The sequence below is a fragment of the Capsicum annuum genome, chromosome 10, assembly GCF_002878395.1.
Source record: "Capsicum annuum cultivar UCD-10X-F1 chromosome 10, UCD10Xv1.1, whole genome shotgun sequence".
Taxonomy (NCBI): domain Eukaryota; kingdom Viridiplantae; phylum Streptophyta; class Magnoliopsida; order Solanales; family Solanaceae; genus Capsicum; species Capsicum annuum.
This window is the reverse complement of record NC_061120.1, coordinates 207583234-207599753: the sequence shown is the minus strand read 5'-3', so window position 1 is coordinate 207599753 and position 16520 is coordinate 207583234. Positions and strand designations below refer to the sequence as shown.

Here is a 16520-nt window from a genome sequence, read left to right as displayed (position 1 = left end):
ATAATTACTGAGTCCTAATAGGACAATTACTGACTGTTAGTGGATAATTATTTTATCCACTATTCACGTTGACGGTACGTGAAAACATAATTGACTATTCCTATTATAAAAGGGGTCCTCTCTCTGCCAAAAGAAGAAAAAGTTCCATCGTATTTTATTCTGTAAATTAAGGCCAAGAGAGAGAAACAATATTTCTGTTCTGTGCTTTCGCTAAATCTCGGTCAAGCAAAGCTATGGATTCTGGTATGTTTCTTGACTGATCCTTATACTTGTTATAGAATGGGATGTGAAAATCGTTAAATTCTACGTTCCTAAATAATTGATAGAATTATTTATATTAGATTGTTTAAATTATATAATCCTGTATTTGCTCACAGCCCTAACATCAACAAAAACTTGCTTGAGATAGTTGGAACTGTTTAAGAGCAAAATATCCATTTAACTAGCTCGAATCACTTGTATGAAATTGTTAATGAACGAAAGTGTGAATGTCTCTTTGAAGTCTCATGTTTTTTTTTAATTGGGAGAAGGTGAATTGTTTTTATAGATACTAGCGCCCGCGACAACGCCTCTATACCCACCCTACATTTTGAAGCCAACAAGTTCTGAATGACCTCCGTCGCATGGTTAAAAAAGAAGTGGTTAAGTATCTTGTATCCCATAGTTTACTAACTCAGACAGGAACAATTCCCAACTAAAAGGCTAGCAAATATTTTAACTTTGATGTTCAAAGAGCTGTAGATGATGGGATATAATGTATTCAACAATTGTCTCCTCTGTAATGCAATAAAAAGATGTTGGATTTTCGGTATGGGCAAACTAGACCCGTTTGGAAGAGATAAAATATATTACACTTATCTTTCCATTACTTCGCTGGTTTTTGAATAGAATTCTGTTTTCAAGAGAAACGAAGTTAGCTTATTAGAGTAATTTCTTTTTCCACACAGAATCTACAAAACCTCTACGACTATTAACACGTACATAATGTTGTTCCTAATACTGTTTAATTCTTACAAAAACCATCATCTAAGCAATTGACATATTTCAGTCATTTTAATTTCTTCCGTCTTTATCTATGTAAAAATCTTGATTAGGAAGGGAAATGGTAATATCATCCTAGACAATAGTCTTCTAGCTAGCAATATGTGACGGAGGGAGTTGTACAAAAAAAAGGCTCCACAACTTTTAACCTGTCTGAATATAATTGGTACATATCATTTCATAATATATTTTCATAAAAATAATATTTAAATAGATTAATATCATTTTTCGCCATTACATAATAACCATCCAAATAAGCTATCATCATAGCATGAAGCGTTGCTTCAAGCATCACCAACATTTTCAAGCCAAAAAAAACAATGTGAAGACTGTTGACTGGTAAGATATTGCTGAATGCTGAATATAGTAGTGACATTTCAAAATGGTTAATCTGCTGCCTCAATGTGATAGCTAACCAGCAACTCAGCACAATCTCTATTACAAAAACAATTACAAAAATATAAGTATATTTGCTAAATTTGAAGAAAAGAAATAGGAATTAAAATGACTAAATTTTGTTATTACTCACAGTAGCTAAGAATATGAAAAATCAATATGCAGTTCCAGCATCTCGTTTCAAAAAAGACTACAATGCAGCGCATGTCGAGCAACATAAACTGCGGAGGGCAGCAATCATTGATAAGCCGTAGTCAGTAAATATTCGTAACATAATTCATCAACCCCAATTCAGTTAGCAAATAAACCATGTTTTCCATTAGGTCACATTGCAAAAACTCAAGCCAGTGATATTCACTTGTGCATCAGGTATTGGTACTGTTAAGTACCATTTCAACTGTCCAAGGATCCTTTTCTCCATTGCCAGAACCTGCTCATGAGTGCATGCTTTGTTGAAGATGGCCACGAAGTTACACTTGAAAAGTACATTATCAAATAAATCGTTTCTGTGTTAAGTTAGGTGCCAGTATAAGTTCATGGTGCGCGTATATAATTACTATAGTTCAGACAAAACTTCCTCAAATATAACACACTTACTCTTACAATATGGTATAAAATTGTCAACTATCATTGGAAAAACACAGTTACAATTACCATTGCTAAAATTTCAACTTGCAGCAACAGATCATAAAAAATTCAGCTGGAACAGATAAAGAATGACATGTGAGACCACGTTCAAGAAAATCATGAGATAATTTCAAATAACATACTTTGAGAAGCCAATCATTCTGAGATTCGACATGTGGACAAGAACAAGAGCAAATAAGCGCAACAACTTCTCTGCCCCTAATGCAAAAATTGCACATTTTTAGTAGGTACAAGGACAATTACCAGCACCTCAAGAATTTGATAAGCAACAACATCATACCGAATGAAATCCACAAAAAGTCATGGAAAAAATACTATAGAGAATATGCCAAAGCATTCTAAAAAATGAAATACAATTACAATAAAATTATATGATAATCAAAGTGCAATAAGACAACAGTCTTCAAAGATAAAAAACTCCATAAGTAATACTACGACAATGAATAAGGAAAGATAAATGGGACAAAGCTCTACTATCTACTAATCTCCCAGCTCCATTATAATGTCGAAGTCTTCACAAAACTGCTAACTCTGCCACAAGCAATCAAAGAACAGAAAGAATATAGCAGTACATAATTACGAGCTACTATAAGTTATTGCAATGCCAATAAATTCATTATTCAAAGAGGACAAACATCAAACACAACTAGTAATTCTTGTTCCCAATAGAGAAAAATTTCAGGCAAGTGTGTGCCAATTCAAATCACTGAGTATTACAATATGATACCAAATTCTTAAAAAATAACAGCAACTCTCAGCATCAATCTATGCTGAATCACCCAATCATCGAGAAAGGGAAAAAAAAATTGAAACTTAAAAGCTGTCAAACGACAACAACTGGTTGTTGTTTCGAAGGCTCGACATGTTTCTTAGAATCTTTGAGGAAATCTTCAATATTATATATAACAGTTATATACATAGCCCCACTGGATTTAAATTTAACATCGAAAATAAGGTGACATATTTAAGCATAGAAATAAAAGAAACACACAGAGACCGACCAATCGAGACAGTCACTTAATGGTGTTGCAGTTTTATTAGTAGAGTGTAGTAAGCAGCAGCAACAATGTTCAAAACATTTAACTTATAAATCAACCTTCTAAGTAGTACACTTAACAATTCTAGTCCAACACGAAGCCTTGTACCTCAAGTCTGGTTTGGAGCCTAATACCCGAGGAATCTGATGGATTGAAAGGCTATACAGAGTACAGTCACAACAAACTTTATCTTATGCTCCACAGTGTTGGGAAAGACAAGGGCACCATCAAAGTACACGACAGAGTAGCAGCAGATGAATAACCAAGTCTAAACTTTTCCTTTCATTTTGAACTAAGAGAAGATAAGCAAGCCCAAGTAAAATAAACAATAGGCAACAAATATATCAATCACACAAATACGATAAGACAAGAATAAACTCAATAGCACGAGACATCAAATTTACGTGAAAAACCCTTCGATGTGAAGGGTAAAAACCACGAGACTCAAACCATCACTATAATCACCAAGAGTTAAGTATTGTTCTCCAAAATGGCCATCAAACAAGTGTCAAACAACGAGCAACAACACATAAACCACAACACCAAAGCTAGAGAAATAAAGGAGCAAAAATACCAAAAATGCAGCTACTGTTCATTGATGAAAAACAGGATATAGAGGCCACCAAATTCACCTCCGTCAGTTCCTAATCAAAGATTGAGCTGAGAGGAACAAGCTGTCCAAAAATCAGCTCAATCAAACTAGAAACGAAACGGGAATCATAATTTGAAGTTGACTGTTGTGGTTGGAATTTTAGGTGCAAAAATCTGTTATATTTTCTCACAATGACTGCTGAAAACTTTTTATCTATATATATGTTCCATAGTAATGGGCCTATGGAAAAAAGTGAGTTGATCCAAATTGGGAGGTAGGGAAGAGGGATAAGTTCAAGTATCTCGGGTCCGTGATCCAGAGTAACGGTGAGATTGACGAGGATGTCTCGCACCGTATTGGGGCGGGATGGATGAAGTGGAAACTCGCATCGGGGGTGCTGTGTGATAAGAAGGTGCCGCCCAAGCTTAAAGGCAAATTCTATAGGGTGGTAGTCCGTTCGGCCTTGCTGTATGGAGCGGAGTGTTGGCCAGTTAAGAACTCCCACATCCAAAGAATGAAGGTGGCAGAAATGCGGATGTTGCGCTGGATGTGTGGACTGACTCGAGGGGATAGAGTTCGGAATGAGACTATCCGGGAGAAGGTTGGTGTGACTTCAGTGGAGTGTAAGATGCGGGAAGCACGATTGAGATGGTTCGGACACGTGAAGAGGAGGGGCATGGATGCCCCGGTCCGTAGGTGTGAGAGGCTAGCGTTGGATGGTTTTAGACGGGGTAGGGGTAGACCGAAGAAGTACTGGGGTGAGGTGATTAGGCGGGACATGGAACAGTTACAACTCACCGAGGACATGACCCTAGATAGGAAGGTCTGGAGGATGCGAATTACGGCAGAGGATTAGGGCCAGTTCGGGTCGCTAGTGTAGGGAATTAATTGGTGGGGGTGTATTCCTGTTATGTTTCCGTAGTCAATGTTCCGTGTCCCGTGTTTCATGTTTATTACGAATATGTGTGCTTTCCTCTGCTTTATATTCCTGCATTCCTGCTTTACTCTGTTTTATATTCCTTATGGGTGCCGTATCTATGTTACGTCATCTGCTTCTTTGCTGTACTATATGTTTGTGTGATATCTCGTGACTTGAGCCGGGGGTCTTTCGGAAACAGCCTTTCTACTTCATCAGAGGTAGAGGTATGGACTGCGTACATCTTACCCCCCCCCAGACCCCACTAAGTGGGAATACACTGGGTTTGTTGTTGTTGTTGTTGTTGTAATAGGAAGGGAAAAAGACGCATAACCCAACAATTCTCTCCCTCTCGACTATGTGGAGGAGATTGACATCCCGATAATCATGCAACAATCTCCACACTTCCCACTTGGCAAAACTTTAGTCATTATGTCGGAACCATTATCATTCGTATGAATTTGAGAAAATTCAAGCAACTTAGAATCCAACACATCTTGAATCCAATAATATCTCACATCAATATGTTTAGATCGATCATGAAATGTAGAATTCTTGTTAAGATGTATAGCACTTTGACTATCGCAATAAAGCGCAACCAAGTTCCCCCAAGAATCTCTTCATCTAAAGCAATTCTTTACAAGCTTCAACGGCAACAATAAGCTCAACTTCTATAGTAGATAGAGCAACACATTTTTGCAACTTAAATTGCCAAGACACAGCTCCCCCTGCAAAAGTAACCAAATACCCTGAAGTAGACTTGCGAGTATCAATATCACCAGCCATGTCTGAATTAGTATAACCACCAAGAACAAGCTTCCCTGTACCAAAACACAAACTCTGACTAGAAGTGCCATATATCTCATAATTCACTTCATAGTACTCCAATGTTTTCTTCTCGAATTAGAAAAGAAAACGGCTAATAATACCAACAGCATGAGCAATATCCGATCTTGTACAAACCATTGTATACATCAAACTACCAACGGCTGAAGAATAAGAATCTTTATATTTTTCTTCTCATCACCACCAAAAGGACATGTTGAAAGAAAAAGAAAGAGCTACCAGTTCAATGTAATAGTTAATCTGTTTCAGGAAGTTAGTTATTTAACTAACTGTGTAAAGTATAGTTGAGAGAGTTAGTTAGGAAGTTAGCTTCTAGATCCTTCCATGTAACAATATATATACACGCTACTCACTACATGTAAAGCTAAGAAAACACAAGATTCAATCAATGATCAAGCTCTCCATTCCATTTCTTCTCTGTTCTCTCTTCTTCCTTCTTCTCTAATCTGCAACTTACAGAGTTCATATACCAAGAACTCTGATTCTGTTCATGATATCAGAGCCATGTGATTTTATGCTCACTTCGAAGATTAAGTTTTAGCTTCCGCGACATTCAGTTTCAAGAATCTTAAGAAATCGATTTACAACAATGGTGATACCTTTTAACAATGGTGCAAATGTTGAGGCATCTTCAAGCTCAGCAAATGGTGCACAAAACTTTATTGGAGTCGACTACAATCACCCTCTATTCTTACATCCCTCAGATGTTTTAATTTCAATTAACTGGAATTAAAAATTTCTCAATGTGGTTTCAATCTATGAGACTCTCACTGTTAGGAAGGAACAAACTAGGAATGGTAGATGGTTCTTGTTCCAAGGATAAATTCTCTCTTGAATTGGGCAATCACTGGGAAAGAGTGAATGTCATTGTTCTCTCTTGGATCATAGGTACAGTAGCTAAGAACTTGCTTGGAGGTATAATGTATGCTACAAGTACTCAAGCAGTCTGGAATGATCTTTGTGAGAGATTCAACAAGATTGATGGGTCAAGAACTTTCAATCTTCATAAGCGCTATCCCAAGGAACAACTTCTGTATCTCTCTATTACTCAAGACTGAAAGATATGTGGGAAGAATTTGAAGCTTTAGTGCCTATTCCAAGGTGCAATTGTGAAATATCAAAAGATTATGTTGCTCATCTTCAGAAATTAAAGTTGTTTCAATTTTTGATGGGGTTAAATGAGTCATATGGCTAGGCAAGAAGCCAGATATTGCTTATGAATCCACTGCCAACTATTAACCAAGCTTATGCTATGGTAATCGGTGATGAGAGTCAAAGATCTGTAGGTGCTGCAACTAGTATTCTTGGTGCTAATCCAACCTCTACAGGGTATGAGTTCGCTCTGTTCTCTAGAGGCAATGATCTTTATCCTAAAAGAAATGAGTCAAAAGTGTTTACCAGAGGAATACAACAAAATAAATAATTCAAAAAAAGTCGCACTCTTTACTGTGAAATCTGCAAGATCAGAGGCCATACAAGGGAGAATTGCTGGAAAGTGGTTGGTTACCCTGCCGATTTCAAATTCAGAAAGAAAATTGGCACTAGTACAGGTGCAAATGTAGTCTGCAATGCTGACATAGAAAATGCAGGACATATGCAGACTACTCTAGATACTAGTATTACAACTGCTGTCAAGTCCATGTTAGGAGGAGTTGCATATCAACCAACTCCATGCACCTTCACTAATGAACAGTATGCTTAAATTCTACAGCTGCTACACAAAGAAGACATGGCTAAGTGTTTAGCTTATGTTGCAGGTAAAATGGTAGAGTCAATAGGCTCTACCAGTAAGGGTCCATGGATTATAGACACAGGTGCAACCAATCACGTGGTTGCAGACCTCAGTGCCTTAATTAAGACCTCTATATCTAACAGTGAAGTGCCAAAAAAAGTATACCTACCAAATGGTGATATATCTCTAGTCACAGATGTTGGTTCATGTAATATGTTTGGACAAGACACTATCACAAATGTTTTTCACCTACCTCAGTTTAAATTTAACTTACTGTCAGTATCTAAACTTATAAAAGAACTACATTGTTTAGTTGCTTTTTACCCTATTTGTATATGTTTTAGGATCTTTACAGTGGAAAGGTAAAGGGGATTGGTAGAGAAGCTGATGGATTATATGTTCTTGCCAACACTACTATGAATGATGCTGCAATGATTACTTAAAGATTTGATGCACTTACTGATTTGACCTCTACATCTATCTGTGATTCTGTTATTGATAGTGTAAATCTAGACATAGCCTTATGGCATAAAAGACTAGGACATGCCTCAACTAATGTATTCAAGAGAGTTCTATCCATAGATAATAACATATCTGCCAATAAGATCATTGAGTATGTACTTTGCCCATGTGCAAAGCAAATTAGGCTCCCTTTTCCTGCTACATGTATTAAGACTTTTAGCACATTTGAATTGTTACACAGGGATGTATGGGGCCCTACAAAGTTCCCACAATTAAAGGAAATAGATACTTTTTAATAATAGTTGATGACTACTCTTGAATGACTTGGATCTATTTACTTAAGCTTAAGTCTAATGTGTGTGTGTCACTTTCTCAGTTTATTCAGTATGTCAAGACTCAATTTGATAAGAATATTAAAATCATTAGGTCTGACAATGGTTATAAGTTTGTAAACTCAGTATGTCATGCTTTGTTTACAAAATTAGGCATCATCCATCAAATAACTTGTGCCTACAGCCCTCAACAAAATGAAGTGGCTAAGAGAAAACACAAGCACATTTTAGAAGTCACTAGGGCCCTTAGATTTCAAGATGCAATACCTATTAAATTCTGGGGTTTGTATGTCAAAGCAGCAGTATATATAATCAATAGGTTACCTATAGCTATACTATATCACAAGTCACCATATGAGAAAGTATATGGAAAGAAACCTGCTATTGGTAATATGAGAACTCTAGGTTGTCTATGCTATGCTAAAATGGTTCAACAATCAGATAAATTGAAATCTAGAACAAGAGAATATATATTAATGGGCTATTCAGATACTCAAAAGGGATATTTACTATATGATCATGCTAACAAAATGTTTTTTGTCAACAAGGATGTCAGCTTTAGAGAAGAAGTATTCCCTTTCAAAGAACAAGCTACTCAAACTTAACATATCATAGCTGCTAAACTCAATGAGACATTGTCCAATTAGTCAGACTTATATACACCTGACATGATACTCTCACATGATACAGAAACTGCTCAATCACCAATAGTGGAGCATACTGATCCCGGGGTGCAGGAAGAAGCTACACAAGTACAAGATGATCAGGATCACATCAAATATGCCTCAAACTAAGGAGCAAGTACAAGTTGTTGCAAGGAGGACTGCCAGAACTAGAAAGTCTCCTCTATAGCTCAAGGATTTTGTGTCTCTCAACATACATCAGGAAGAACCTTATGCTTTAGGTAAATACATGACATATGATAGACTATCTCCTAAGTACCAGGCTTACATAGCAAATTCATCCACTACTCTGAACCTTCTACTTACAATGAGGCCGTGAAAGATCCTAGGTGGATAGAAGCAATGAAAACTGAGATTGCAGCACTTGAAGGAAATCAAACTTGGGAGATCACTAGTCTACCTAAGGTAAGAAACCTATAGGATGTAAATGGATCTTCAACGTAAAGTACAAAGCTACTGGTGAGGTAGAAAGATTCAAAGCAAGGTCGGTTGCTAAGGGTTATAGCAAACAAGAAGGACTTGATTTTCAAGAGACATTCTCACCGTTGTTATGATGAAAATAGTGAGAATAATTCTTGCCATTGCAGCTCAAAAGCATTGGTTCATGCACCAAATGGATGTCTACAATGCATTTCTGCAAGGTGACCTTCATGAAGAAATTTACATGGACCTGCCATAGGGATTCAAGAGCCAAGGGGAGCAGAAACCAGTGTGTAGACTCTTAAAGTCCCTGTACGGTCTCAAACAGGCTCCCAGGCAGTGGAATGGCAAGCTATCTGAAGCCTTGTTGAAAATGGGATTCAAACAGAGTTAGTTAGATCACTCTCTATGCATAAAGTACAATAGTGAAGGTACTACTATTGTCTTAGTCTATGTAGATGATATGTTAATCACAAGAGACACTCTAAGACTGATTGAAGACATAAAAGACAAACTTCAGCAAGCCTTCAAGATAAAAGATCTAGGTGAACTCAAATTTTTCTTAGGTATTGAATTTGCAAGATCAAAAGAAGGTATTCTGATGCACCATAGAAAATATGCATTAGAGCTTGTATCTAAATTGGGACTTGGTGCTGCTAAACCAGCTGCTACACCTATAGACACAAACATCAAGCTGACTACTAAGGAGTATGATGATTATATCTATAAAAATGAGCAAGGACCCACTAATCCACCAGCTAATCTGCATGCTTATCAGAGACTCATAGGAAAACTGTTGTATCTTACTATGCCCAGACCTGATATTGCTTATAGTGTCCAGATTCTCAGTCAGTTTCTACAAAAACCAAAAAAATCTCACATGGCTAGTCAAACACATTAAGAAGAAACCTAGACAAAGAGTATTAATGTCCAGTCAAGCAAATGCAGAAGTCTCTGCATACTGTGATGCAGATTGGGCAGCATGTCCATTCTCAAGAAGATCTGTCACTGGCTACTTGGTAAAGTTAGGAGAATCTATTATTTCTTGGAAATCTAAGAAGCAAAACACAATTTCCAGGAGTTCAGCTGAAGCTGAATACAGAAGCATTGCAGTAACTGTGGCTGAACTTGTCTGGTTACTGGGACTATTAAAGGAGATTGGGATTCATGTCAAACAGCCTGCGAAATTCACACTGATAGCAAGTCAGCAATACAAATTGCATTCAATCTTGTATATCATGAAAGGACCAAGCACATTGAAATAGACTGCCACTTCATAAGGAAGAAGATCACTCAAGGACTAGTTACAGTCAACTATATTCCTACCAGGGATCAACCAGCTGATGTGCTAACTAAGGGCCTCAACAGAGCTCAACATGAACATTTGATGTCGAAGCTAGGCAGCCTAAATCTATTTGGGATCACCTAGCTTGAGGGGAAGTGTTGAAAGAAGAAGAAAGAGCTACCAGTTCAATGTAACAGTTAATCTGTTTCAGGAAGTTAGTTATTTAACTAACTGTGTGAAGTATAGTTGAGAGAGTTAGTTAGGAAGTTAGCTTCTAGATCCTTCCATGTAACAATATATATATACACTACTCACCACATATAAAGCTAAGAAAACACAAGATTCAATCAATGATCAAGCTCTCCATTCCATTTCTTCTCTGTTCTCTCTTCTTCCTTCTTCTCTAATTTGCAACTTACAGAGTTCATGTACCAAGAACTCTGATTCTGTTTAGGACAATGCTTCGTGCTCAATTTGAAGTGTGCGTATATAATTACTATAGTTCAGACAAAACTTTCTCAAACATTATAACACAATTACTCTTACAATATGGTATAAAATTGTCAAGTATCATTGGCAAAGCACAGTTACACGTACCATTGCTAAAATTTCAACTTGCAGCAGCAAATCATAAAAAATTCAGCATTGAACAGAGAAAGGATACCATGTGAGACCACATTCAAGAAAATCATGAGATGATTTCAAATAACATACTTTGAGAAGCAAATCATTCTGAGATTCGACATGTGGACAAGAACAAGAGCAAACAACCGCAACAACTTCTCTGCCTCTAATGCGAAAACAAGGACAATTACCAGCACCTCAAGAATCAAGATAAGCAACAACATCATATCGAGTGAAACCTACAGAGTCACGAAAAAAATACTATAGAGAATATATCAAAGCATTCTAAAAAAAGAAATGCAACTACAATAAAATATTATGATAATCAACGTGAAATAAAACAACAGTATTCAAAGATAAAGTAACTTCCTATGTAATACTACGACTACGAATATAGAAAGATATATGGGACGAAGCTCTACTATCCACTAACCTCTCAACTCCATTATAGTGTCAAAGTCTTTATATAACTGCTAACTCTGCTGCAAGCATTCAAAGAACAGAAAAACTATAGCAGTACATAATTACGAACTACTACAATTTATTGCAATGCCAATAAATTCATAATTCAAAAAGGACAAACTTCAAACAAAACCCATATTTCTTGTTTCCCAATAGAGCAAAATTTCAGGCAAGTAAATGCCAATTCAAATCACTATGGGGCGTTTGGTAGGACGTATTAAAAAAAATAGTCCATGTATTAAGCATGGTATTATTTAATACTATGTTTGGTATAATTTTGGATCTATGTATTACTAATATCATGTATTAGTTATACATCCTATATGGTATTATAGGGTGTATTACTAATACATCCCATATGGTGGTATTAGCAATACATGAGTTTTAATATCATAGACTAATATGTGTAAAAACAAAAATATCCCTCAAATACTTTTTTTATTTTCTTAATTTTACTTTTTATATTTATACTGAATTTTATTATTATTTACAAAAATGCCTCAAATTTCATTAATTTTTTTCTAAATATTTTTCAATCTATTCAATGTGAGTTACTTCTTTTCAATTTATCAAGATAATAATATCCCTTCAAATAATTTTAATCATAAAAAAATTACTCCATTAACTTAAAAAAATACTTATTGATCAAAATCTGAAAATAAATTGCATGATTGCATACAAGCTTTAATTTTGTAAATAGAATATTCATAAATAAAAATAATTTTTTTACTTAGTTTTAACACTCTACCGAATACAACTTTATGTTAATAGTGATTCTATTGTCTCATTCAAAAGTTACACGTACTCTCTTCAACTTAAAAACACCACAAAATGGGAACAACAAGCAAATGATAAACAAATAAAGAAAAGATAACCCAAAAAAAATAATTATAAGTGAATGATTAAATCTTAAAATTATTTCAAAGTAAATAATTAGTTATATTGTTCATTTTTTTATTTTTAAAAAAAGAATAATAAAGTTTTGTAAAGAAAATACACAAAGTTATAATATGTTAGGGTATTTTTGTAAACAAACAAATAATTTTTTTAAAATATAACAATACATATTGTTTTCAATACATCAAACCAAACACTGCATAAAAAATAATCTCAGTATTACTAATTTCAGTATTACTAATTTCTACACTACTAATCCAAATATTATTAATACATCTATTCAGTATTATTCTATACGCTCTACCAAACCACCGTAAGTATTACAATATGATACCAAATTCTTAAAAAATAACAAACAAAATAATTGAAACTTAAAGGTTCTCAAACAACAGCAACTGGCGGTTGTTTTGATGGCTCGACATGTTTGTTAGAGTCTCCGAGGAAATGTCAGATATTATATATAGAATTACATACATAGCCCCACTAGATTTGAAGTTAACATCCAAAATAAGGTGACATATTTTATATTATATTATTATATGTAATAAGGGAGAATTCAAAAATTTGGTACTAGTTAGTTGGATTTTAACTAATGTTTATTTAAATATTTTATCATCTTTAGTTAGATTACAATTAATACTTATCAATTACTTTAAAAGATTTTTTTTCTTCTAAATTTACACTTTGACATGTGTTTTTAACTTATTATTTCATATTAATTTGTTTTGTTTCTTTTTTCATATTATCCATAATTTACCTCAATATTACTTCACTTGTCATTATATAATAACTAAAAAAAATATTTTAAAGATATTTTACAATACCTTAATTTAATTTCTTCTCCCCCACAACCCCAAACCAATCCCAAACACACACATCTACCTCTTTTTCTTTTGCATTATATATATAATAATGTTAAGTCGCTAATTTTGATAAATAAGTATATGTTACTTGTATTTATTTTATTTTAAAGTTTTTCTCAATAAATAATAATCCTAAAATATATAATGATTCGCATTACTTTACTACTATATATAATGGACAACACCCAATTTTTTCAGGCTTCACATGAATTTATTATGTTAATTTTATCCTAAATTATATTTTAAAGACCTTGGAAGATCTCACCCATTTTTGTAAATTTAAATAATTATATTGACATTTAAAATTCTATAAAAAAAAAGTAATGAGTCATACAAAAAGTGATAGTGACACCATAAAAGATCTACTTATCCAATTAGATTAAAAATTAATTAAAAAAATTTGATGATTTCTTTTATACAAAAAATAATAACTGATAACACCCAATTTTTTAAAATCTATTTTATCCCTAATTGAAGTTTTAATAATCTTGTAAGATTTCAACCATTGAAAGAACATCTACAACAGTATTTTGCTAAATTAGACTTTCAACTATTTAATTTAAATATTATCTTTATTTATAAATTAAATTTATTGATGAAATCATACAATAATTTGTAGCATCAAATATTTTTTTTATAAATTACTTAAATATTAAATTCTTAAAAATAAAATGGGTTAGTCAATAATTTTAATTGAGAAAAAGATGATGAAGGTAATTCAACATAAATCAACAATACGTTTAGATCGTTAAAACCTTTAATTTAAAAAAAATTAGTAAAATAAAAAGGAGAACAGTTTTAGTGTGTGCATTTGTTCGAATTTTTTTAAAAAGGTCTAAAATATGCTCTAAAAAATGTAGTTTTTTTAACTCACAAAAAATTTTACTTCCTTCATTTTAACTTGTTTGTCTGATTTTGACTTGGCCTAAAGTTTAAACGCGTGATGAAGATTTTTGAATTTTGTGATCTTAAACTGAAGATATATGTGGAAAGAACTAAAATATCCTTTAATCTTGTAGCCTTAAAAATGATATATGAAAAGAGATATATTAAAAGAGTCTGAAAAAAAAAAAGAAAGAGATACTCATTTTTAAACGAACTAAAGAAGAAATAAGACACAAGAAATTGAAAAGAACAAATGATTTTGTTATATAATATGGATGTCATGTAACATGTATATGTGTGTAATGTCATTTATTAGAGACAATAGTTAGTAGTCAAGTTGAATTTGAAGGCAAAAAATTACTTGTTCAATTTGAATTTGAATACCTAAATAGTTGGCCAACTTGCCAATTTGAAGTCAAGCTTGGCAACCTTAGGGACTAAGTTTGGTGGTCTATAAATAGCCACCCTTTGTACATTTTATTGATATATCAAAGTAGTAAAACAAGAAGTATTACTAAATTCCCTAAAGTTTTCTCCTTTCTTTAAAGTTTGATATTGATATTTTATCTTTATTTATATAACACGTTATCAGCACGAAACCCTACCGTATCAAAATTTAAAGGCTAAGGTATTACTCTCTCATTCCTTTAATATGTCTAATCTTACAAAACATGAGTTCGTTGCCCTTCAAAGCTCGGGCAAGAACTATCTTTCATGGGTATGGGATGATGAAATCCATTTAGATGCTATGGATCTTGGAGACGCCATTAAAATTAAAAATAAAGCATTAAAACAAGATTGTGCTAAGGCCATGATATTTTTGCATCATCATATTGACGAAATTTTAAAAATTGAATATCTTACTGTTAAGGATCCACTTGTTTTGTGGAATAACCTTAAAGAAAGGTATGGCCACCTAAAGATGGTTATCCATCCAAAAGCACGATATGATTGGATGCATCTTAGATTTCAAGACTATAAGTTTGTGCATGAATATAATTCTGTCATGTTCAGAATTTTTCTCAGTTAAAACTATGTAGAGAGACTATTACTGATGTTGATATGATGGAAAAAATAATCTCTACCTTTCATGCCTCGAATGTTTTTTTACAACAACAATATCGAGAGAAAGGTTTTAAGAAGTATTTCGAACTGAGTTCTCATCTTTTTGTGGCTGAACAAAATAATAATTTGTTAATGAAAAATCATGAAAATCGACCTACTGGATCAACATCATTTTCAGAAGTTAATGAGGTGTACGCCCACCATGCTAGGCGTGGAAAAGGTCAGGGATCTGATTCCGGACGTGGACGTGGTCGTGATTATGGTCAAGAAAGAAATCATGTTCCTGGTGTTAATCATTCAACAAAGAAAGGACACCGTCAAAAGAAACAAGGAAAAGATGAGAAATGTGATGCTGTTAGAGCATTTGTTTGTTTTTTATGTGGTGCAAAGGGACACTATGCACGTGACTGTGGCACGCCCAAGCACTTGGTTGAGCTTTACCAAGCATCACAAAAGAAGAAAGAAAAAAATTCTGAAGCTAATTTTTTCACTGAAAATCATGTTGACATCACACACTTGGATGTAACAGATTTCTTCGAGCACCCTGAAGAAAAAATAGATCACTTGATTGGTGATGGTTCTGTGCCGATGGAAGAATAACAAATTTGTTTATTTTTGCTAATAGTAGTAATTAGTAAACTAAAGATCATGTAATAGTAGTTGTTTGTATGAGTACTAGTCTTTTAATTAGTTTTTTTTTACTAGTCATATTATCGTAAGTTCATTAGTAAAGTGAATCCTTTTTGGTCCCGTTTTGATTAAATATTATTTTAATATTTTTTTTAAGTTATGGTGAATGTTATTTTGTTATCAAGTCAACAATAGACCCTTTTATCTAAAAATGAATGATCTAATTAAAATTATTTTCACAAAATAATGTACATGTTTGATTTGATAGATCTTTTTGTAAGTTGCATAGCAATAGATAACTATGAGTAATTGTTATATTACTTAACTTTTGTTTTATATAAATATTTGATTTATATATTTTATTTTGTGTATGTTATTTTATTTGAAGATATGGATAATACTTAAATAAGAAAAATCATGTTGACATTGCACACTTACATGTTTTCTTGATTGATTCTGGCACAACACACACAATATTTAAAAATGAGAAATATTTTTCTTATTTAAGTATTGGCAAGATAAATGTTACTACAATTTCTGGTAGTACTAATTTGACTAAAGGCTTTGGCAAAGCCACTATAATTTTGACTAAGAGAACTAAACTCATCATAAATAATGCTATGTTTTCTCCTAAGTCTCGAAAAAATTTATTGAGTTTTAAAGATATCCGTGAAAATGGTTATCATATCCAGACAATGAATGAG

At 33.6% G+C, this 16520-nt stretch overlaps 1 long non-coding RNA gene across 1 annotated transcript; it reads left to right on the top strand.

Moving 5' to 3' along the window:
- Positions 1-14619: 14619 nt before the first annotated feature.
- On the top strand, positions 14620-15936 carry LOC107844590. Its single transcript, XR_007045432.1, has 2 exons — positions 14620-14749; positions 15365-15936. It is a non-coding gene; the product is annotated as an uncharacterized LOC107844590 (long non-coding RNA).
- Positions 15937-16520: the final 584 nt, after the last annotated feature.